The 23,553-nt window shown below is 42.3% G+C and overlaps 1 long non-coding RNA gene across 1 annotated transcript in view; it reads right to left on the bottom strand.

The window, feature by feature from the left end:
• Positions 1-15,429: 15,429 nt before the first annotated feature.
• Positions 15,430-23,553, bottom strand: part of LOC307244038 — a 60,176-nt gene continuing 52,052 nt past the window's right edge. The window contains exon 3 of the long non-coding RNA XR_013844636.1: positions 15,430-15,478. This is a non-coding gene — a long non-coding RNA (uncharacterized lncRNA). The remainder of the gene's footprint in view (positions 15,479-23,553) is intronic.

The following is a 23,553-nucleotide window of genomic DNA, read 5'->3' as shown; positions in this document are numbered from 1 at the left end:
TATGTGTGATAATTGACTTGATTGATTCGACAGGTTTATAGGAGGCATTTTGCAATGTAGAAAGGCAATCAAAAGACGAGGTAAGGTTTTTCCAAGGAGAGAGGGGTTCTCAACGTAAAAGCAGAATGGAGTCATTACAGAGTTTCCTGAAAACAGCAAGAAAAGACCAGTCTATGATAAAGCTTTATTGTGCAGCTCTCATTCACAAAGCAGAATCATATAGAGAGAACAAAAACAAACACTACAGGAATGAGGACAGGTGGAGCAGCAAAACACCTTTTTTATTATTTTTTTATAAGCACCTTTCATCAAAGATACATATCAAAAGTTTCTAAACATATTGCGCCACTGCTTAGATAAGCCATTAGACTATGGTATTATGTCTTGAAAATAGAAACCTTGAATAGAGATGTTGCCTCAATAAGCTGGTCCCTGGGGAGCCTTGTCATATTCTCTTCACAAGATCATCCATTATTCAATCATCTGTAATTTTGGATAAAAAAAAGACACACAGTGGCAATTACACTCATCACACATAAGCACAGATACTGTATGTATTAAAGTCAAAGCTGTAAGCTGCAGCAGACTTGTGTGCAAGTGCTTAGTTATTTGCCACATTGAAATCAAAGTTTGATAATACAAATATATATATACATTTTCATTTACTTGGTACCGTTGCTACTTGGTTGAATTTAGTATTTGCTGTTGGCCTGCTTGGCCCACACTTAGCTTTCGGTTTAAGCTGTCCAAGAGTAGAAGTCTGGCCACGCATACCCAAGACCTTTTTCTGATCAAAGAAAATACAATATTTGATCTAAGTGGGAGACTCTCAGTTTATTTTTAATGAAGTCACACAAGGATTGTGTTACATGCTGTATTGTATTTCCTAATTTTTTTGTATAAGTAGAAATGTTCCTTTTTTGGAGAACAAGAAAGAAACATGAAAGACACACATATATTCTCACTTACTAATAGTTTCACACCAGCCCATTTCAGACCTTTGTTGTAAGAGAAGCAAAGCTGGAGAAGTTTTGTTTAAATAAAATGTGCTCTGGCTCCAGCTCAGCGAGCCACCACTAGGCAGCAGGGTTGCTCACTTTATGGATTTCAGTCGGTCAGCCACAATGTCTGGACAACTACAGACCTTGCTTTGGGAACAGTTATTACAGAGTCAATTTGACAATTTACATTCACTGACCAGTTTATATCCATTTAAATAAACAGGACAGCACACCCAACGCCACTTTAGTAGTTATTCATCAACTGTTTAGTACAGTCCTGTTTGTGACCACATTATACTAAAGGAGAATAAAACAGTGTGTTCTGTTTTACATCCTGCTTGTTAAAAATTCTGTTTGTACAGAAAATAAAATTATATGGGGACTGCACACGGCAAACTGCTTTTCAAAGCCTGAAAGTACAGAAATGGATCAGTTTTTGTGCCCATTTCAATCGGAAGCAGATTAATTAACATTAATTTCGATTTTTTTAACAATCGACCAGTCTCCCATAAACCATTATTGTACAGCACCCATTCACAAAGCAGAATCATATCGAGAGAAATCTCCAAAACAAACAAACACTACAGGAATGAGGACAGGTGGAGCAGTAAAAAAATGTTTTTATTAATTTTTTAATAAGCACCTTTCATCAAAGATACATATAAAACGTTTCTAAACATATTGTGTCACTGCTTAGGTAAGCCATTAGATTATAGTATTATGTCTAGAAAATATAAACTTTGAACAGAGATTTTACCTAAAAAATGCAGGCCCATGGGGAGCCTTGTCATATTCTCTTCAGTAGCACTGCCCAGAGACAGAATCAATTTGTTGTTTAGTGTTAGATGATCCGATAAAAGAATGATCCAGTAACAAGATCACCCATTATGCAATCATCTGTAACTTAGGATAGAAAAAGACACACAGTGGCATGAACACACATGGCACATAAACACAGATATGTATTGCATTCAAAGCTATAAGCTGCAGCAGACTTGTGTGCAATATCTCCTCTTTGAAGATCGAAAAAAAAAAACATTTCAACCATGATGTCAATCCTATACATTTATTTTGTTATGCGGAAATGTGAATAAACTATATACCAGACATTTTGGCATTGGTAATGTGTGTCCCTGGTTGTGTCTACACAGGTTTGGCATGCTTAGTTACTTGCCACATTGAAATCCAAGTTTGATGATACAAATATATATATATATATATATATATATATATTTTAATTTACTTGGTACTGTTGCTACTTGGCTGAATCTAGTATTTGCTGTTGGCCCGCTTGGCCCACACTTACCTTTCGGTTTTCTGCTGTCCAAGACTAAAAGTCTTGCCACGCCTACCCAACACCTTTTTCTGGTAAGAGAAAATAAAATATTAGATCAAAGTGGGAGACTCTCAGTTTATTTTTATTTTAGTCACACAAGGATTGTGTAACATGCTGTACTGTATTTCCATTATTTATTTTATGGATACCCTACTCTTTGTATAAGTAGAAATGTTCCTTTTTTGGAGAACAAGAGAGAAACATGAAAGACACACTAGATTCTCACTTACTAATAGTTTCACACCAGCCCATTTCAGACCTCTGTTGTGAGGTGTCTTGGAATGTGTGGCGTCCCAAAACAGCCCCACCGTATATGATAATTACTAAGAGATGGTGCCAGGGGTCCTGGTGATAAGGGAGGTGGAATGCGACCTGGGACCTATGTAGGGGAACCAGATGATCAACATTGTCTTTGGGCAAGCATAAAAGAAACCGCCCGTGTCTCATTCGACAGAGTATCCTTCCGGCTTGGTTCTCTCCTGGACTTCCTAGGCAAAGTCTGGTCTGATGCTGTCCTTTTGTAATAAATCTATTATTTTACTCAAGTCAGCGTCAGCGGTCTCTCCTTCTTCATCAACACATCAAATTCATCAAGAGAAGCAAAGCTGGAGAAGTTTTGTTTAAATAAAATGTGCTCTGGCTCCAGATCAGCGAGCCACCACTAGGCAGCAGGGTTGCTCACTTTATGGATTTCAGTCATTCAGCCACAATGTCTGGACAACTACAGACCTTGCCTTGGGAACAGTTATTACAGAGTCAATTTGACAATTTACATCCACTGGCCAGTTTATATCCATTTAAATAAACAGGACAGCATACCCAACACCACTTCAGTAGTAATTCATCAACTGTTTAGTACAGTCCTGTTGGTGACCACATTATACTAAAGGAGAATAAAACAATGTGTTCTGCTTTATTCTGTTTGTTAAAAATTCTGTTTGTACGGAAAATAAAATTATATGGGGACTGCATATGGCAAATTGTTTTTCCAAAGCTTGAAAGTGCAAAAATGGATCACTTTTTGTGCCCATTTCAATCAGAAGCATATCCCCTCTAGCCTCTTTATCACACACAGCTATGCAAGATAGTGTTACGATAAGATTTGCGGTGGAAATCCCAGGTGCTACTACAAAGGAAACTACAGAAAATATTACAGTGATATCTTCGTGATATCAATACAATATCAATATCAGATTCTCTATAGTTTTTCTGTTGTTTCTTTCTGCGCAGGCCAAATTTGTCAAAATGGGACACCGTGTGGACCGGACTACTTTTTGTAAAAGTGTGATTGGAGGTCTGTGACCAACGCATCCCACGCAAATGCTCTTCAAGGTCAATAAAGATGGAATCAAGCATATGAAATTACAGTTGTCACATTTCTGCTATAACTATAAGGTGCTTAATCTGACAAATTCTGTTTCATTATATGAACAAGATTGACTCCTCAACTAAACTGCAGTTGATTCAGATGTATCTATTATTCATACAATTTGCGCGCATATAGACAATAACTGACTGTGAATATTTTTTTAGCTACTTTTAAATATTTGTGCTATTATTTGTATTTATTTGTATTAATTTAAAAATATATATTTATTTTCCCAAAATCATCCTGCGAGGCCAGATTGGACTCTTCCGATGGCTGAATCCGGCCCACGGCCCCTGTATTTGACACCCCTTCTATAAGGTAGTTCTGCAGTAGATATTACTACAGCAATACTTTAGTGCATTTCCGTATGGGATAGACTGCTTCTTGAAATAATAATGAAAGTGGGAGAGGCAGAAAAAACGATTTAAATGGATTCCTGCCTTGCAATTAGTCCAACAAAACGGTTTGTCAAATTCCCCCAATGTTTGTGAAATATCCGGTCTGATTCCTACATCCAACGCCCAATTTAAAAAGCCGCAAAACCTCCATCTTCTCTCCTATTGTGGCACTGTAAATAATTACTTGTTGAAATTTATTGGTGTCAGCATTCTGTGACCACTAACGCGTCTAAAGTTTCAATATTTATTTTGCACACAAATAATCGCGCTCATTCATTTAAAAAAGAAAAAAAAATCGGAATACTCGGGAGAGCTGCATGATAAATTTAGTTTCCAGGAAAGAGAGTAAAAACAACTTTGACAGCAGCGATGTTTTAACAGGGCAAGTAAATTTGGCACCACCAAAGGCGCTTTCCTGCATTTCTTTTTCGGTGGGGCACACACGACTCAGTTTAATCAAGGCTGCTGCTCACAAAGGGGGCATTTGTTTCATCATTTTGGCTCCGCGCAGACGACCCCAGCAGCTTTCACATAGGCACGGGCTGTGTGCACATGTATACGAAGAATTCAAACTTCACCTTTGTGTATTTGTATCCGTATGGGTATATATGTGTAAAACTACTTTTTGTTCTTAGTTGTCTTGCAAAATAAGGAAACAAACACTAGTTCCGGCTTGTAATATAATATATATATAATAATAAACTTATAAATGTCAATAAAGAAAATACAATTTTCGTTCTTGCTAGATGGAGAACTTGACTGGTTACCAAAAAGTTCCACTATCACTGTATCCAGGGCCGTTTCTAGCTTTTTGGGGGCCCAATGCAAAATTTTGTTCGGGGGCCCCTATTTTATGAAACTACAGTGGGGTGGTTTCCATACCCTTTGAGGTGGTATTTATTAACATGTGTCAATCTGGTGCACTTTAAGAGGAAAAGAGGATAGATCGGTGAAAAACTCTTACCCTCTTAACCTGAGGCCCCTTTTCTTGAGCTCAGAGTGCACCTCACTGCACTCTGAGCTCTGAGTTGGAGTTTGGGGGGGTGGGGGTCAGCTGTTAGTGCCACATGCAAGTCCCTTACACCATCAGAAAGTTGAGACCCTAATGAATAATTAAGCAGCTTGACACTGTATGTCAATCTTTTCTATCAATTACAAAATAAACATAAAATTTGTAATTGCACCTTATAGAAGTATTAATATTTTGAGTGTAAAGGGGTTTTAAACATTCTACACATTCCAAATGATGGCCATTCCCATGCTCAGTGATCTGTTATTAGTTGCTGCACAAAGTTGTGGGTTGATACCATAAATTACACAGCTTTGGTCCACTTTCTAGCCATTTTACCTTTCCGAATCGCGGAAAAGGGTAAAAAAAAGCCCTCCAAAAGACCACCTGAAGACCTCATGACCTCAAAAAACTCTTAATACTGTGATGTAGTATCAATAACTTTTGAAAATTGGAGATTTGTGTGTTTTTGACGATCGGATGACAAGCACTATTTTCTGAAAAGGGTTCAGGAAAACCCACTTATTTTCAATGGACATGCCATACCTTTTCTGAATGGGCTAGGTGTCTAGATTCTGGGTCTAGAGTTTCATGAGGCTGTGATTATCCTGAAGGTCACAATAGGTCATTTTATACAGTCATGTCAAGTTTAAAAAAAATGCTGTCATCACATTGAAATGGTTAATATAAGGCCATATTTCATCACACATAAATGCAATTGGGCTTTTTGGATTCACAAGAGTCTCTGCTTTGTAGCCATACCCCATTTCTACAATTCCATGACTGTTTCGGTACCACAGTGTGCCGAAATATGGAAAAGAAAAAAAGGCGAAAATAACATATTTTCACTGCATGCAGTGTTTAGGAACCTGAAGCCAACATACCCTATGTGGCTGACATCTCTGTAAAGGCTGGCATGGCTGTAAAGGCTCTTGCGGCTCTAATGAGCCTAATTTCATTCAGATATCTTGATGTGAGAGGTCAAGGGACCGGTTTAAAAAAAGTCATGCCAATTTACTTTTGTCAGCTTTGGAGCTATATTACGCCCACTTCCCAGCTAGCTATCATGCAATGTCTAGTTTCTGCTAATACCAAAAGCTTACCGAAAGCTTGAAAACTGAGCTCGAGAGAGAGAGAACACTGACATTTGACACTTGTGACTTTGGGGGCCCTATGCACATATTGCACATATAGCAAGAAACAGCCCTAACTATCTTTCTTTGACAATTAGCGGGTTCAGACCATAGACTGTATAAAAAAATGGAGTGTGGAGTGTAAGGAAATAGTCTTTGTGACGTCACTTCTGAAGAGACAATTTGAAGTGTCCAGTTTGGGTTTACACTCAACCCATCTTAGCCATAGCTTTATAGATTAAGGCATCGGGGCAAAGTCAAAGAAACACGCTCACCTTGCTTGAAGACCTGTCAATTGAGGCAACCCCGCATCTTCATCTTCTTTATGGAACAATCATTTTCAAACTTACGACTCAAACGCCTACAGTATTGATGAAGTCAACTTAGATTTTGAGCCTACAGTGTTGTGAAATTAAATGATTGACTCCACCGAGAAGTGGAGTCATGTACATTGATTGGGCATTGGCTTCAACACCCGGCCGCAATTGTTCAGATCCTTTTACGTAACCCTGACAACAGAACATAAACATGGAAAAATGCAATGTTGCATGTGCTATGCTCTGCGTACACAGAGAATCGTTATCCTTGAAACCCTCTACAATGTTTCTGGATCCTCTGGATGACATTTCCTTACTTTAATTATTTCCTCTTGCTGCTTTAGCCAGATAGAGGTATCAAATCACATGGTAAACGAACCGGAATACAGGAAATTAAATCTGCAGTTTACTGGGGTATGAACCCCAAACCCTGTCAAGTTCTCCCTTCCATATTTGAAAACTTTTGACTTGCCAGGGCCAAGATTCCAAAATAAAAAAGATCTGCAATTTTCCATAATAATTGTGAACGCTTGCCCTGCGTTCAAAATGGCGTGTTTCAGTGTGTGAATAAAACAAATGATGGCTTCTGTGGCATTGCAATGTGGCTGCTCCACATCCTTTCTATTTTTTTTTTGTTTAATGTCCAGAAACCTTTTATGTATATCCAGCGTGTGATTCTTTTTTGTTTGTTTGTCAGTTTGGTCTTTGACCACCCTGAATACATTTGATCCTTCAGCGAGTTTTTGTTAAAGGGAACCTATTATGCTTTTCCTTATTTTCTGTCATACTGTATATATAATGTTCCAAAGTGGGATGTTCATATTAGATGTGGCCAGACTGTCAGATAATGAGGTAAACTAATGACAAAGTAATCGCTGTGAACAAAAGGTTTTTTCTACTCTCCGCACGAACTGACGTCAGCTCGTCACTGTGTCTCTCCAAACAAAACCAATAAAAACACTGTTTTTATTGTAGATGTATTTATTTTAATTCATTTCCCAACATTTACATGAAACAAAAATGTCCAAGAGTCCCGGTGTGTTGCGGTGCGGTGTCCGTGTCTCCCAAGAGCTTGGAGCACAGCAACGAAAGTCAGAACAAACTTTTAAATGAGTCCTTGTAGGTTAAATATGAGTGAAGATTCAGCAACTGGATAGTTTATTTTTCACTTCAAATCTGTTCAGAAACAGATTGTGGCAGACTGATAAAGTGAAATCGGTGAAAGTTACAAAGTTAATAGAACGACACCCAGAAACCATGTTCAATTAGATTTTGCCTCGATTTATGTTAGAATGGCTCGAATGCATAATCTGAGTGATATTTTCAATAAAAGACATTCAAAAACATGTTTTTGGGACCTCAGAGACCTATATTAATTGTGTAAAAATGAGCATATAAGGTCCCCTTTAAGGAATCCTTTAAGGCACCAGACACAAAATGACAAGACCCCAATATGGCTCACTAGAAACTTTTAAATTACTTGTTCTCCATCGATCAGACCTCATCTGCCAGATCCTTAACAGCCACTTTATTTATTCCACACACTTTTAGTTTGTGAGGAACTAAGATGGCTGCGTTTAAATGACAGTATTACACAAACATCGTGTCATGGGCCTTCTCCAGGGACCCCTAGAGGTCTAAGCTCCTGTGTACAGTATAAATAGCCGGTGGAGTATTAGGAGGATCAGATGACCAGGGGATAAAACCACAACGGGGTGCTCTGCGTGGTGTGTAAACATTAAGGTGCTCATTACGATTACTTACGAGCTGTTGACTCACTGAAATTGCTGTGAAATTGGCCTTACTGTTGAGCAACGCCGTGCCCAGACAGACAGTAATTGCATTTCCTGTTAGTCTCTGGGTTCAAGGCTTCCTCCTCCATCTCTCCCGCTACCTCTATGCCTGTCTGCCTCTATTTCTCTCAGAGCGTAAGTGAGCTGCACTTTCTGCTGGTCTTGATCACACCCAGCCCTGGACTGACAGTAATGGAGACACTAGAAAACGGGACAGCCGAACTGCTTATATCCATTTCAATCACATCCCATATGAAGAGGGAACCTTCAAAGTGGAGGTGTTTTCATTTGAATTACAACTGGAATCTCAGAGGCAGCCCTGCCCATCTAAATCGGAGCCTGTGGTAAAGACTATAAAAATGAGCTGACCCTATTAGGATTAAGTAGGATAGGCAGGGGGTAGCCAACACCTTTTAATTGTCAGGGGATCAAGTATAATTGTTGAAACCTGGCTGTGAAGGCATGTGACACATATGGCATGTACAGTATATTCATATATATATACATATAAAACGTTACAGGGGAGTGCCAATGCATACCCATAATTCACAGTCCTCATCCAGATCCTGTAATAGCGATCAGAGAGAACAAGCTCACTTCTCCTCCTCCTCCTCCAGTTTGATAAAGCGGGCGCACTTGAACAGACGCCACCGTCATGGGGGCTGGACAGGATACGGTGACTCGCTGAGGTTTGAAACCCCGTTAAAAATTGTCACTTTATTTTAAGCAGCTGCCTCACGTCTCCGAGTCCCACATCCTCCTGGAAAACCTATCAGGGCCCCAAACGCTGACTGGGGACCTGCCAAACTACACTGACGTCGCGATTAATTGACTTGTTAAAGTTCCCTTTCCCCAGGAAACTTTGGGGTAATTAAGGATTTTAATTTTGCCTGATAGCTGGCTTAAAGGCATCTGTCCGGCGTCACCCGTCTGTCATGGAGGGGCGGGTGGGTTATTTACAAATCCTTGGGTGCATACCTGACAAAACTGGGACGGTTGCGTGTGGGCCAAACCAAAAGCCAAGCCAGATTTAATGACTTTAGCTTCAGCACAAGACTTTATGGTACACTCTGTCAAATCTAAAGGTTGGCACGGTCTCGCCTTTCAGAACCATTAGCTGTGTTTGCACTGCTTTAGTCGAGGAAGCTACGTAAGTAAGGCCTTTGCCATTTCCATCTCTCTGTATATATTTTTTTCTAAAAACAATATTTTTAGTGGAATATAATTTTATAAGCGTGCAGTAAAAAGCTGCAGAAAAAAAATGTAAAAAGGGAGATACAGTAGCACAATATTGGAGAAAATATGAGCTGGAAAATAACAAAAACAGCACATGCTTAAATGTGCTAAGCCACTAGACTCTAATATGTGCTTCTTCAAAGTGGGAACATGAGACCTAAAACACAAAGAACTCAAGAGTCTTGTATTCACCATCATTGCTATTTTTCTTATTCAGCACCAGAGAGAAGGGGTGATGACTTTAGAAATAGTGTATGTGAATCTGTATTTGAAATGGACTGATCATTACCGTACATGTAACAGGTCCAAGACTGGGAACCCATAAACAGATAAGCTCTCCTGTAAAAACAGTTGAAATTATGAGACAGGCGACAGGTGCGTCTGTTCAGAGCAGCCCCACTCAGCAGACTGAGGAACAGTGTTGGGCTTGTTACTCAGAAAATGTTATTTACTACTCATTATTCTTTTCAAATGTTATATTATTACTTTACTTATTACTCCCTGCCAACAGTAATTTGTGACACTACTCGTTATTACTTCACCGTTACACCCAACAACATTAGTAATTGCATCCTTTCTCTTCAAAATTCAGACTTCACATGTACGCCTCTGTAAGCACAGCTAAGGTTTACAACTACTGACGCTACCTGTGTCTTACACATGTACAACAACGTGATCAGCCCCGGTCGTCAACACCGTCGTGGAACACACCAGGAGGGGGTAGGAGGCCCCATGAGACCACAGGATCTGCTAACTCTTATCTGCATTTACAAACAATGGAACTGTCCCTCTGGGAAGCTTCCCAGACAGGGATGTGGATTTTCACCCCAGGAGGCCGAACGCAGTGGCCAAATGGGTCTGTTCGTGATCCCAGGCCAGATTGAACCGACTAACCCCCTCTCTTTTCATCTCTGTCTCCACAGTGGCACAGTGCATTGCATTGCTGCCTCATAGCAAAAACGTCTTGGGTCAATTCCCACCTGGGGTGCTGTTGGCACTGTGCGATGGTGGGTTATTGGTCCATTGCTCCTGGCTTCCCCCCTCCCAGAGGAAGGACAAGTCAGGATGGGTTAAATGCAGAGGACCCATTTCACCGGCCACCATCCAATACATGTGGTGTGAAGATTAAAGATTCTTCTTGATACCTGCAACCCACATTTTTGTTTGATCCAAACCCTCATGGAGAACCCCTGATTTTCTAGGCCAGGTCATAAAATGAAAGACCCACCATCCAAGTCTGAAAGTAACATAAACAAACGTTAAATTTGTCAGTAATAGAAGCAACATTATTGTTTCCATGGAAAATCATCAAACTCTCATCACTGTATAACATAATTTAGCAAAGTTACCAATAATACTGATTAAATGTATGAACCTCCATATTGCCAGGTTGCCATCTAGGGAAACTGCAACATCCATCAGTATTACAATGTCCCCTTTATGTGTGATATAAGGAGAGATGATGCCTTTTATTAGGGGTGTTGAAATTATGTTGTAGTAGTTAGTAATTAGGAATCATCTTAATAGATAATTAGTCACAAATGTTACTGAGAGAATGGTTGTGAAAGATCACTCATGACTGGACCGTGTGTTTCGTTTTATTTTTATTTGTTAGTATGTAAACATTTTGACAAGAGTTTATGTTGTGAAATCATTTATTTGAACATAGTGTTGTGTGAAGATATGTCTCTTTTTGCATATTAAGTTAAATTACCTTCACTAGTCAGGGAATTATTCATCGCCAATCAGAATAGAGGCAAACCAAAAACTCCTCTGCCATTTTTAAGGCCAGGTAACATCCCAAACTCCTCCCCCCTGAGGCGAGAGTTTAAGAGAAGCCGTTTTCGTCTTCAGCTGTCTTCAGACTGGCCCTCACTCGAGCTCAAGAAGTTAACTTTTATTTTGGTTTAAGTTTTATTTTCTTTTCTTTAAGTCTTTGTTTCACTTAAGTTTGCACACAATCTAGATTTTACTGAACAAGCCTGCACCAGTAACCCAAGTGAAGAATTGTATTTTCTTATATTATCATTTTTAGTTTCGCAACAGTACGTTATTTTCATTGTTTTCATTTTTTTCAACCAATCGACAAAAGATTCAAACCTAACTGATTAAGCTAATGTAGTCAGATTAATTCCATTCAACGCCAAACCCCAACAAGCGCGTCACCCTGAAGTCATTGCAGTACAACCCGGAAGTCATCGGAGAGTGGGATCAGTTTGTCCAGACCGACACCGTGACAGTGAGACCACGGCCCCTGGAGCATCCCACACAGAAGCCTTCCTGGTCCTCCCAAACAGCCGACCGCTGAATCCCACAGGACGTGGATGGAAATCACTGGCTGATGAGACGAGCGGCAGCGGCTACCTACGAACTCCACTTGGCCCACATAAGCTATGGAGAACTGCTGAAACTACCAACCACATCTCCACGATCCGTAAGACGGCTTCCTAATTCTGCGTCATGATGATGGGTTGATGGGTCGAATTGAATTAATTTCCTTTTTAGAGAAGCCAAATACCCCCTTAGAGTTTCTCGTTTTATTATTTGAATGAGTCACTACCTCACTATTGTTTCTGAGTTAAAGTGGGTCATCATTTTTAAATCCTTCATTGCATTCATTGTTTATTTTCTTGATAATTTCTTGCCTATACCATTTTATTGTTCATACTATTTATTTCATTGTTTTCATTTTATGCTTACTGTTATTTCATTTGTTCAAGTAGATTAGTACGATAAAAATACATTTATTGTAAAGAGGTTGTCTGTTGGTATTCCTTAAGAGTTTAATTCAGAGGTCAATGTAAACGGTCAAGAACTCCTCAATCCTTTTTGTGATGAATTAATAATGAACTTTTTAATAATGAATGCTTAATGATTGATTAACTTACATTAACCCATCATTTTCCCCCAACTAAATTGAAACGGGGTTGGTGCCCTAAATGAGACAATTGTTTAATATTCAAGTACTTCCTAACATTGCTGTCCTCGTTTGACCTGAACCTCCACTACACCCCAGCGACGCACAAAGCAGGCAACAAACTGGACCTCATCTGACCACATTATTGGATCACTGATAACCCTCTTGTCATCCCATTACACACTTTCACTTTTTTGTTCAGTTCTCGCTCACTCTGCCTCCATGTCCAACGCTTCCACTTCCCTGCATTTCTTTTTATCGAAACCTATGCTCACTCTCCCTCACTAAATTCTCCTCTCTGGTCTCTTCTTCCCTCCCCCAACCTGAACACGGATGTTGATGTCACCCGTGACCACAAGCGGAGAGCTGTCCCCTTGTATGGATAAGAGCAGCATGTCCAGTTCCTCCACAAACCTTCCCACTTGACCTGGTGGACGACAGATAACAATTTACATTTTAACAGGATCAGTTATAGTAATTGCATGATATTCAAAAAAGGTATTATTGCAGAAGGAGAGGAATGGAGTGAATTTCCACTTCTGCGAGAGGGGTGTAGGAGAAGGGGAAGTGGGTCGAGAGGGCAGCAGGAGTTGCTGTGTTCTCTGTGGAATCCAAGTTTCTGTGAGTGCCAGAACTTGAAGTGCAGAGTGGATTGAAGGCAGGTATGAAGTTGGCCTTGTTGACTGCAGACTGGCAGTTCCACAGTTCCATGGAGAAGGACATGGCAGCAACAGATACCGTGGACTACTCCATCCACATTCACAGGTACAGGGAAGGAGACGAAGACTTCCTGGCAGTGATGTGCGGACACGGTGGGGTTTTTATTATAATCAAACAACAAAGATTTTGCTGGCCAAACATGAACATAAATTATAAATCAGAATTCTCAGTGTGCGTCAGTGCTCGTGCTGTGATCTGGTCCACAGGCTCTTGGATCTGCACCACGCCCTCCTGACGACAAAACAAACAATACATAAGAAAACTCCCCCTGCTGACTCCAACTAATCAGCGACAATGGATTGATCGGCTGAGTCAGAACAGTTGCCACGGTACTGGATGAAGCCCACGAACCCGGCTTAACCACGCCCCCTCATTTGCCACAAATGCTTTCTATAGCGGATGCAGGTAGGCAGGGTTCCAAGTTCTAGCTAGCTGAGACAGGGTGTCATCGGTGTCCTCACTCGGTGGACTCACACAGGTAGACTCGTGGGTTTGAGTCTTGAAACAAGCGAGTCTTCACGCGAGCAAGTCTGTCGCTTCTGCTGTCACTTCACTACAGCAGTGTCTACATATACTACCTCTGATTGGTAACAGCTGATACCGCCTTCTCAATTATCACCACAATTGGCTGGGATTGCCCTAGATCGGGGGTTGGGAACCTATGGCTCGCGAGCCAATTATGGCTCTTTCGATGACGGTATATGGCTCGCAGACAATTTTGAGCTAAAATTTTTCATCACAATTAACATGTAATAAATAATGATTCTGTGTCATTTTAAAGTAAAACAGGTAAGAGAAATAAACATTTTGAAAATAAAATTCAAAATATGTGGCGGACAAAGGGGCGTAGTCAAGCACCGGCTGCGGACCACAGAAAGACTCCGGGGCGCCTTTTGCTCGGCGCCCTGCCCCTCCCGGGTCTCTGCTCAGGCGGGCACTTGTGGATGTCTCTGCCCACAGGTAAGGGTTTAGGGAGGGAGACGGAGCCTTTCTGGCCGTGGTGCGCCGACATGGCGAGAGTTTTATTGTTCATTTCAATATGCGGCACGCAGGCCACAATTATATATATCACTGAGGATTATTACAATAATTGTGGATAATAATGATCTTCTTGGGCGCAGGAGGAATGGCGTTCCACTGCTGGGCCGCTTACGAGCCCGTGCGCCGATCCCCTCTGTGAGACAGAAAAACATTAAGAAAACTCCTTGCCTTGAGTTGGACCAATCAGCTGAACACAAGTGGACAGAAATGGAAAAAACTTCAATATGTATGTGACAAATATTCTCTTGAACTTGAACTTGAACCTGAACCTGAAGACCAGCTGATTCTTGAAACTTGAAACGAGCACCCGTCACATAGCACACAATGCGGCGTGTGAGTATTGCCGTATTGGCCATGTTTGGCTCTACATATGCATGTGAGCAGTCTTTCTCGCATCTGAGAAACTTTAAGAGCAACTTACGCTCACGTTGAACTGATGGAAGCCTCAACGCCTGCATGAAGCTTAACCTCACTACGTATGAACCAGACTACAAGGCCATCAGTAAACTCATGCAGCACCAGACGTCACATTAATGGTAAAAGGTATTTCATTTATCATTGGTTAGCTACAGTATAACAACAATATTATTAAGAAGAATAAAGAGCAATGTATTATATATAGCGCTTTAAGTACTCAGATGTGTTATATAATGTAACAATAATAATATAAATAACAATGTAATAATATAATAATATAATGTATGCCTTACTTGAAAAATGCTTGGAAGTTGCATTCAATTTTATTAAATATTATATGGCTCACAAGGAAATACATTTAGAAATATTTAGCTTTTATGGCTCTCCCAGCCAAAAAGGTTCCCGACCCCTGCCCTAGACTGTACTGTCCATGTATGAACACATAATCGAAGCAACCATCTTTCTCATGTTTGTTCAGCTGGGTCTTGGTCAGGTGTCCGTAGGATGTCGGTTGCAAGCTGGAACAACTCATCAACAGACAGGCATAACAGTCCCTTCTTTACAGCGCAAACCACCCTCTTTCTCTTGTTGTCTGTCATTATGAACACTCATCAGAAGCCCTCGGCTCGCAAAGTCCCTCATTGTGGCAGCAGTCAGACACTGTGGATCTTTGTAGCCTCTTGCTCTGATGACGTGTCACACACTGGTCCACAGGTTCAGGGATCACTGGGTCAACGACGTTCTCCAAACACAGATGTCACCAATCCCAGACAAGCTCCCACGAACAGGTCCTAGAGTGGGAACCAATGAACAGTTAAGATCTCTGTAAAAACAGGAGAAATAATGAGACAGGCCACAGGTGCTTCTGTTCAATGCAGCTCCTGGGAGGAGCAAAGCGACACATTGTCCCCTGCTGTCAACACTGAAACCCCTTATTGTTGCGGTCTCGATTTCGTGCATTTCCACACTCACATACTGTTTATCCACAAAGGGAGAGACAGAAGGTTTCAAAGATTTGTTATTGTATTTTTTTCATCATTAGTTAAAGGGGCCAGAGAAAATGGAAGGAACACAGATAAGCTTCACGGAGGCCACCATGTTGTACAGCCATGTTTCTTCTACAGTGGCCCAGAACGGACAAACCAAACACTGGCTCTAGAGCGGGACTTTTCTCTTTTTCGCGAGTTTCGCAGCCACCATGTCTTCCACAGAGGCCACCATGTTGTACCGCCATGGGGAGGAGTATACAGTTGGTTGCGATCTTCAATCTCATTGCTAGATGCCACTAAATTCTACACTTTGCACCTTTAACTGACACTATTTCCTGTCTGTTTGTCTCTCTGTCTGTCATTCTAACCAGGCCTTGCTTTCTCTGTTGCTGCCTGGATATGCACAGAGACACACACGTAGTACACGTTACATATTCATATACCCGGAACGCTTTTGTCTTACTTGCTGGAGGCTTCCAGTTTACTGCATGCAAGCGCTTGGTGCCAGTCCAAGGTAAACCGGGCTCTGCCAGAGCGAGTACACACTACCTGCCAGCAGCCTTATGGTTGTGTCATGGTCTGGTGGCCTCCGCCAACTCTATGGTTCCTAGTGGGCGTCAGCTTCACACGTCCATAGAAACAGTGTTGTTCCCATTGGCGTTGCCATCCTCACACGCCTGGAGATGAGTATAAACACGACCAAGGGCCCCCACTGTTTATTGTTCGATAGCAGCAGTCAAGGTCTAGCGACAGGAGGGCGAGCTTGCCACTGTTTATTTTATATCCAGTTCTGAAGTGTGCCTGGAGACACCCGGAACAGGATGAATAACACATTTAGGAGGAAAGTAAAGACAAAAATCATAATAATCAGTGGTGAAGCAGAGAGACTGAGGGGGAGCATGTGCGTAGGACTTTTGTGGCACAATTCTGCCAACAGCAGCAGAAAATGGCAAAACGAAAAAAAGGTTTTGTTGACGCACGTCTTCTTCATGCTTGAAGAACAATTATTTCAGAACCAGGAGGGGAGGAGGTGGAGGTGTAGGTGGAGGCAAGGGGGGTGTCGTTTTGTCTCTGTCTGTGAAAATTTTTATGTTTTCCCAGGCTGATTGCCAATGTAGAGGACAGGCTCCTGTAGTTCCCCTGCTGCTCCGCGCCAAGAAGTGAAGGTCAGCAAAGTTTGCTGAAATCAAATCCAGTGTCTCCCCGCGAAACAACAATGTGGCAGAACGGCCCGAGGGAAGTGACATGATTATGTTGTTGCTTTCTGGAGTAAATCTAACGGGAAGTTCGAGCCCACCGCTCGCTGTCGCTCTGGATTACGCTGACATGCAAGGCCTGGCTGAGCAAAATCCAGGTGCCTTATCCTTTCGCCTTGTGTGGCAGAGAAACGGCTGAATTAGCAGAAAACACAGCGAATGTACCAAATGAGCTCTCGTATCTTCTTACATGTTTGAAACCCAACCATACGAAGTCTGCGTGAAACAGGCCTACGGACGTCGGAGCTGATGACTAAAGCAGACATGTTATTGTATGAATAAAACTTTTTTTAAATGATATTGTTCCTGTATAATGCTTGTGCAGGGACTCCTGACCATCGGGCTTAAAAAACTCACTCGAGGTAACACAAGATCAGAATCAGGTTTGATAAAATCTGCTGAATACAACAAAGAATATTTAGTTCCAGACTACAACAATGTCTTGTTCCAGCCATGGGATGCACGGTCATAAGACCTACACGCTGCAAGGGGTAGGAGAGATTTTGAAACGCAACACGGTTACAAGACCCCGCTTAATCAGAACGTGCCACGGTTTTCAGATGGCATTTAGATATGTAATGCTAACAAATGAGGCTTTACTATTATGGTAACAGACTCCTAATGTTATTTCAGCAGCGGGTTTATTTCTTTTTAGTGGTTTGAGGAGCTTAGACTGTATCCTGAGGCATGGCCTAGGCATGTTTAGGAATGCACAGTCTCCTTTCAGCGTGTAATTGCCTGTATTATTGCCATGAAATATTGCTATGTGCAGTCCATGGGATGCTTACATTAAACATGGCAGTGATCTGAGCCCTACATTTCGGGACTAAAATTTAATTTGGAGGAACTTCACTCATTTAGTTTGGCATCTTGCTCCTTACACGGTACAGGGCCTTTTTATTTTTTTATTATAACATCCTGGGGCTTCGCTCCACGGAGAGAATGGTTCCAAATCACCGGTGAGGAATTGAGATTAGGTTCACACTATGGGGCAATTTAAAGACAAATACAAAGAAGAACTCAAGCATTTGAGGGCAGATTGAAACTGCAAAAAACTCCAAAGCCAGTACAATTCACCCTCTTTAATACTATTTTTCTGTTTCTTATCCAAGCGTCCAAACATCTGAGCTGCATTCCATTCCACCCCTTGACAGGTAGTGCCTGAATAACAGCAGTTTGTCCTGCAGGGCTCAGTGGCCTGCACCCCCCACCCCCCCAAGAGGAAATTAAAAAATCCAAGTTTTTTTGGGACAGAGTTGAACTGATTCAGAAAAAAATTATTCCCTTTCATCTTTCTCTTTCATCGATTCACTTTCTGTCAGTTTCCCAAATATGCCGCAGCTGCACGTGAACTGAACATTTTCTTTTTGTCCCGCTAATAACAAGGTTGGCCGTGCTGCCAGCTCCGGGTGGCGCCAAGATGAACTGTTCATCAAATCCAAATACTTAACATGCCTCTTTAACTGTTTTCGCTCCAACAGAATGCTGCCTATAGGGAATGCCCAGGTATTTTTCCACCACAAACTGACTGTGCATCCTTAATAGGACTTTCAGGTTGATGGATGATGTCATACATCAGAAAGCACGGCTGGTTTGGCCTTTCTCTTTTATTGTTTTGGTTGTTGGTCGGGGTTGTTGAGGTTTGGGCGAGGATGTGCTGCATGCTTGTGGTCTCTGTGGGTGGTGCCCTGGTACCACACAGGTAACAATTGCAGATTAAGATTAAAGCCAGTGCCACTAATTAAATGTACCAAACATCAATCTAAATAAACTGTCAGGCTCTCGACAAAGGCAAAACAAAACCTAATAGCGATTTGATTGAAACTCACCCAGGCCAGATGAGAAATACTGCACTTGATATATTTTTTTATTTTTTTTTACAGCTTTCTCTCTTTATAAACCTCAAATTTGCTGCTGGGTAACTCAACCACTTCCTCCTTTCCTGTGCGAGGGATCAGGCAGTCACGTCGGGTGAAGCCAAGCAGGCCAGGGGCCGCTGTGGCCGGCATACAGCTGGCGCTGTTCTCAACGTACCTTTAGCACCTGTGGGTGGGCGTCAACACTGTCAGCTAAACAAACACCGCCGCGGTCCAACTTTGACCACATTCAGGAATGGAGAGTGGAACTAGAGCGCCCCCTACAGCAGAGGAGGTCAAGTGGCAATCTGTTTGCACAAAATGTCCTCCAACCCAGTGAAGTCCTCACCAAAAGGGTTATTCCAAAATTTGGCACCTTATGGGTTGTAATGGTACTGATGTGGCAAGGTTAGAATACCGCTGAGCTCCTGAAGATGGCGATATTGTCCTGACTTCACGGCTATAAAAGCAGCTGAGAGCCAAGTCTGTGGGAGGCCTTTTTCCTAATTGGTGACATTTAACAAGCTGGTGTATATGTCATTTTCCCCTCACTCTTTCTGTTGACCAGTACACTTAAAATGACACAGAAAAAAAAAAAAACGGCAGTGATATCAAAGACCTCCTCACATGGTGATGAAAAAACTGCAGAGGCAGGAGTGTGTGTGTTTGTGTGTGCGTGTGTGTGCGGGGGGGGTGTTGGCAGCAGGAAGTCGAGGTGTGGCCATCTTTTTTCGACCCTCCCTCCACGTGAGGCCATGGAAAGAAATGTAAGAGCTTCCAGGACAGAAAGGTTCACGAGATGGATGAAGTGGCAATTGAGCTGTTTGCCTAAAACAAACACAAACTGAGCGTTGCCTCCTTAATGGTCACATGGAAGACTTTTTGGGGGCTGCGGGGGCAACAAGCCGCCATCGCTGGTGGAATTTTCCTAAAACTAGACAAGAAATCCGAGGGCCAGATAGACAGGAATAAAAACCAGCGCAGAGAGAAGAGGACCCTCCAGAGAGAAGTGAAACTTTCCACAGCTTCTTCATGTTTATGTGGGGTTGGCTGGCTCCGCCGGGCTGAGGGGAGGAACGGCGACGCCTGGGACCTCAGACTGTTGCTCTCCCTCTCCCAAATTCTCTGTCTCTTGCTATCTTTCCACATCCTCTCCCAATTTCATCCTGTTCTTCCTCTCTCTTACGTTTGCAATGGCTCTCTTTCTGTATTGACGCCTGATCCTTTCTTTCCCCTTGCCCTCCCCTCCTCTCTCTTTTTTAACACCCTGGATGTGCTGATGCGTGTCCAGGAAAGGGAGGCAGTAACAGGCCTGGAGGGCAGGCCTGGGAAGCAGCCAGTTTTCCCACTGTTGCACACTATCCCTCCTCCCTTCCAAATGATGACACAGCTCTTTCTTTTCCTCGATGAGAGCCCAGAACAATAGCGAATACAGTCAATTCAACGACATTTTCAGCTGAGCTGTTTTTTATTATAAATTTTTAATTTTAGCCAAGTGGGATTATAACAAGGGTTCGAAGTTGAAATTGCCAGCAATTGAGAAAAGATCGTCACGCACAAATAAATGTGTCAAATAGATACGGATCTTTCCATTCCAAGTTTAATAACATTAGTTTTGAGTCTATTTCATTTACATTTAAAGATCAGTCCACATGATAGAGCAATTTCTCCTTACAATGGACTTAGTGTGTGTAATTTCCACCACCAACACATCAGTCTTGGGACATTTGTATATGATAAACTGAGTGATATGCTGCCTTCACCCCCCCCCCCCCCCTTACCCCTGGTTCTTTCCTGTTCAATAAATACTCCCTCTCTTATTCCATCGTTGCCCCTTATTTTTTCCTCTCCATGCGTCTTCCTGTTGCCCCACTACCCAAGATGTTGGCTCTGTGCCATCCATCCAATGAGTGCCCAGTGACATGGTGCGAAACCTGGGGATGGAGACCCAGCGAGGCAGGGGTATGGTGATGGTGGTCAGAGTCTTAGCGGTCTGAGGACCCGCAGGAAAAACCCACAGCATGTGTTTGTGTGTGTGTGTGTGTGTGTGTGTGTGTGTGTGTGTGTGTGTGTGTGTGTGTGTGTGTGTGTGTGTGTGTGTGTGTGTGTGTGTGTGTGTATGTGTTTGTGTGTGTGTATGTCGGTGAGGGTGGGCAGGTGGGGGTGTTAACTCTGAGCCCAGTGGTTAGTTAATATAAATGAATACATATTGAGGCAATTAAACACATACTCAACAATAACTTAATTTATAATATGCACATGCACAAATACACACATGCTGACAAGGAAAATTCACAATCACAAACACAATCAAGGAGAAGCTCTCAAGACAGTCAAATAATTTTTTAGAAAGTTTGCCTCTCTCTGATCAATTGACTGATTTTTCTTTTCCTTGGTCACCTCTGCCCTTCCCAGGAGAGGCGGGCCCCGCCACCAAAATTCCCTATTATTATGATAAATACATGAAATGCCAACCATACAAATAAATACAATTGTATCAAACTTAGTGAATTAATCATGACAAATACAATTCAAATTAAGTAAGTCAGCTCTTAAAAATCACAGTCTTGTTTGAGATTGTTGAAATGTACAGTGTACTCTTAAAGGGCTCTATGGAGCTGTGAAGTAGTCAAAATAAAACAAATATATCTATCCTTACATTTCCGTTTTCAGGGATATTCTTTTGTTTACTTTTGTTTTACAGATTGGGTCTTTCAAGCTTGAATTGTTTATACAATCTGCAAACTGAAAATCCATATGAATCCCATGCACTTCGAGGGGCAACAGGGGTCCGATTTTTCTCTAGATTTGTCACCCTATGTGCTCCTTTCCATCTCCTCACCTTGTACAATCAGCAGAGCTTCACGTCTGCTTGACAGTAAACCACTTCTGAGACAAACACAGGGTCGCTCTCTTCTCCTGTGTCAACACCCCTGTTCTGGGGGAGCAGGCAGGGGGAGGGAGAAGGGTGGGGTGCGGCGGAAAAGGCCCGTCTTTGTATGAGGTCCGACAGGTCTTAACAGGATTAGAGCCCCTCAGCCAGTACTGGGCTGAGTGTGTGCAGAGAGGGGTGCATGTGTATGTGTGTGTGAGTGTGTGCGCGTGTCCACAAGTGTCCACATGTGTGCATGTGAGTCTGCATTTTCGTGACTGTTTAAAATGAACTGAAGGCGAGAAAGAGGGGGAAGGTTTGTGCCTGTCATAAAACATGTGTGTGCAGGGGATTGGATTAGAGTCTCATAATTTCAATGCCTGTTCTACATTTGCATCAGTGTGTGTGTGTGTGTGTGTGTGTGTGTGTGTGTGTGTGTGTGTGTGTGTGTGTGTGTGTGTGTGTGTGCGTGTGTGTGTGCGTGTGTGTGTATATGGATGTGTGTGTGGGTGTGTGTGTGTGTGTGAGTGCAGAGGAAGAGAAAGTGTGTGAGCGTGTGATCAGAGGTTCAGAGAGTGGCGAACAGCACCTCCCGGCCCTTTCCACACACTCACACACTATTTGTTTTTACAGTTGCATTGTGGGACACCGTTAGGCAGTTGCCCCGGCTCCCAACTGTCAAACAACATTATTGAGGCTCTGCCCCCCACTCATAAGCCATTTTAGTGAATAGAAAAAGCTAGAACTAAATCTATATAGGCACATATGTACACATGCATGCGTGAGCACAGACGAGTGCCCACATTGCACACTCGCATACAACGACGCATATGTGCACACACACGCACGCATGCACGCACGCGCGCACACACACACACACACAGAGCTGCAGGCAATAAAGACTAGACATCCACCCAACTTCATGGCTTACACCACAGTGAGCAGAAATAGAGACCTAAAGCCATAACAAAAGAAACATTATTTTAAAACAAAAGGTCCACTCTTTTCTGTGCAAACAAATGTAAGAAAGGCCGTTTCCCTTTTCAATGAACGCAACGAAAAGTCTCAAAATGTCCCCGTTATGGTTTTGAGTTACGAAGAGAAATTGGATTGGGGTTCAAAGTGAGCTTACTTAGGGGCTTCCCAAGTACAAAACATCCCACTGAGTTCAAGAGGGTCGATTTGGACTAAAAGAATAAAACACAGCACTGCAGACACTGAAATTATACCTACACAATAAATTTAATCTGAATAATAAACTTGGTTGCCAAGGAAAAGTTCTCAAGAAGAAACATGTGTCTGAATAATTATAAGATCATTGCAAACTTCCCCCCGTCAGTATTCTGGAAAGTGACTCGGTTCACGTGCAGCGAACCCACCAGCATCAGCCTTGAGTCGTATTTAAAGGTAAAAAGGCGTCCTGACAAAATGCCCTGACCCCGGTGCTCGAGCTCGGGCCATGATCAGCGACAAAACCACAGTGGCTGTGACTCGGGAGGGCTCAGAGGGCTCCCTTCCCAGGGAGCAGCTTGTGAGGGAAGCTGAGAAGAAACCACATTGAGGGAGGGAGATCCTCCAGGCAGCTCAGAGTTCTCATAAGCTTAGAAGGTGGATAGGACACAGTATGTTTACATCTGAAGCGTTACATGTTTTTCCTTGCATCGTGTAGTACTCCATTCACCAAAAACATTTGCTTTCAAAAGCTAGGCGGTGGCCCCTTTGAAAAATCTATTATTACAGTAGTAGAAATAACCCACCATAGAGGGGTAGAACGACGCACATTAGTCCTAGTCACCCATAAATGATGTCATATCCTATTAACCAACCCTGGAGGTACAGTAGATTGGCTTCCTGTATGAGTGTCAGCTAACTGTGGCGCTAAGTAAGAGTCCA

Source organism: Zeus faber (genome assembly GCF_960531495.2).
Source record: "Zeus faber genome assembly, chromosome: 2".
Taxonomy (NCBI): Eukaryota; Metazoa; Chordata; class Actinopteri; order Zeiformes; family Zeidae; genus Zeus; species Zeus faber.
Note: the sequence above shows the minus strand (reverse complement) of the source record. Positions and strands in the feature narration are given on the sequence as shown.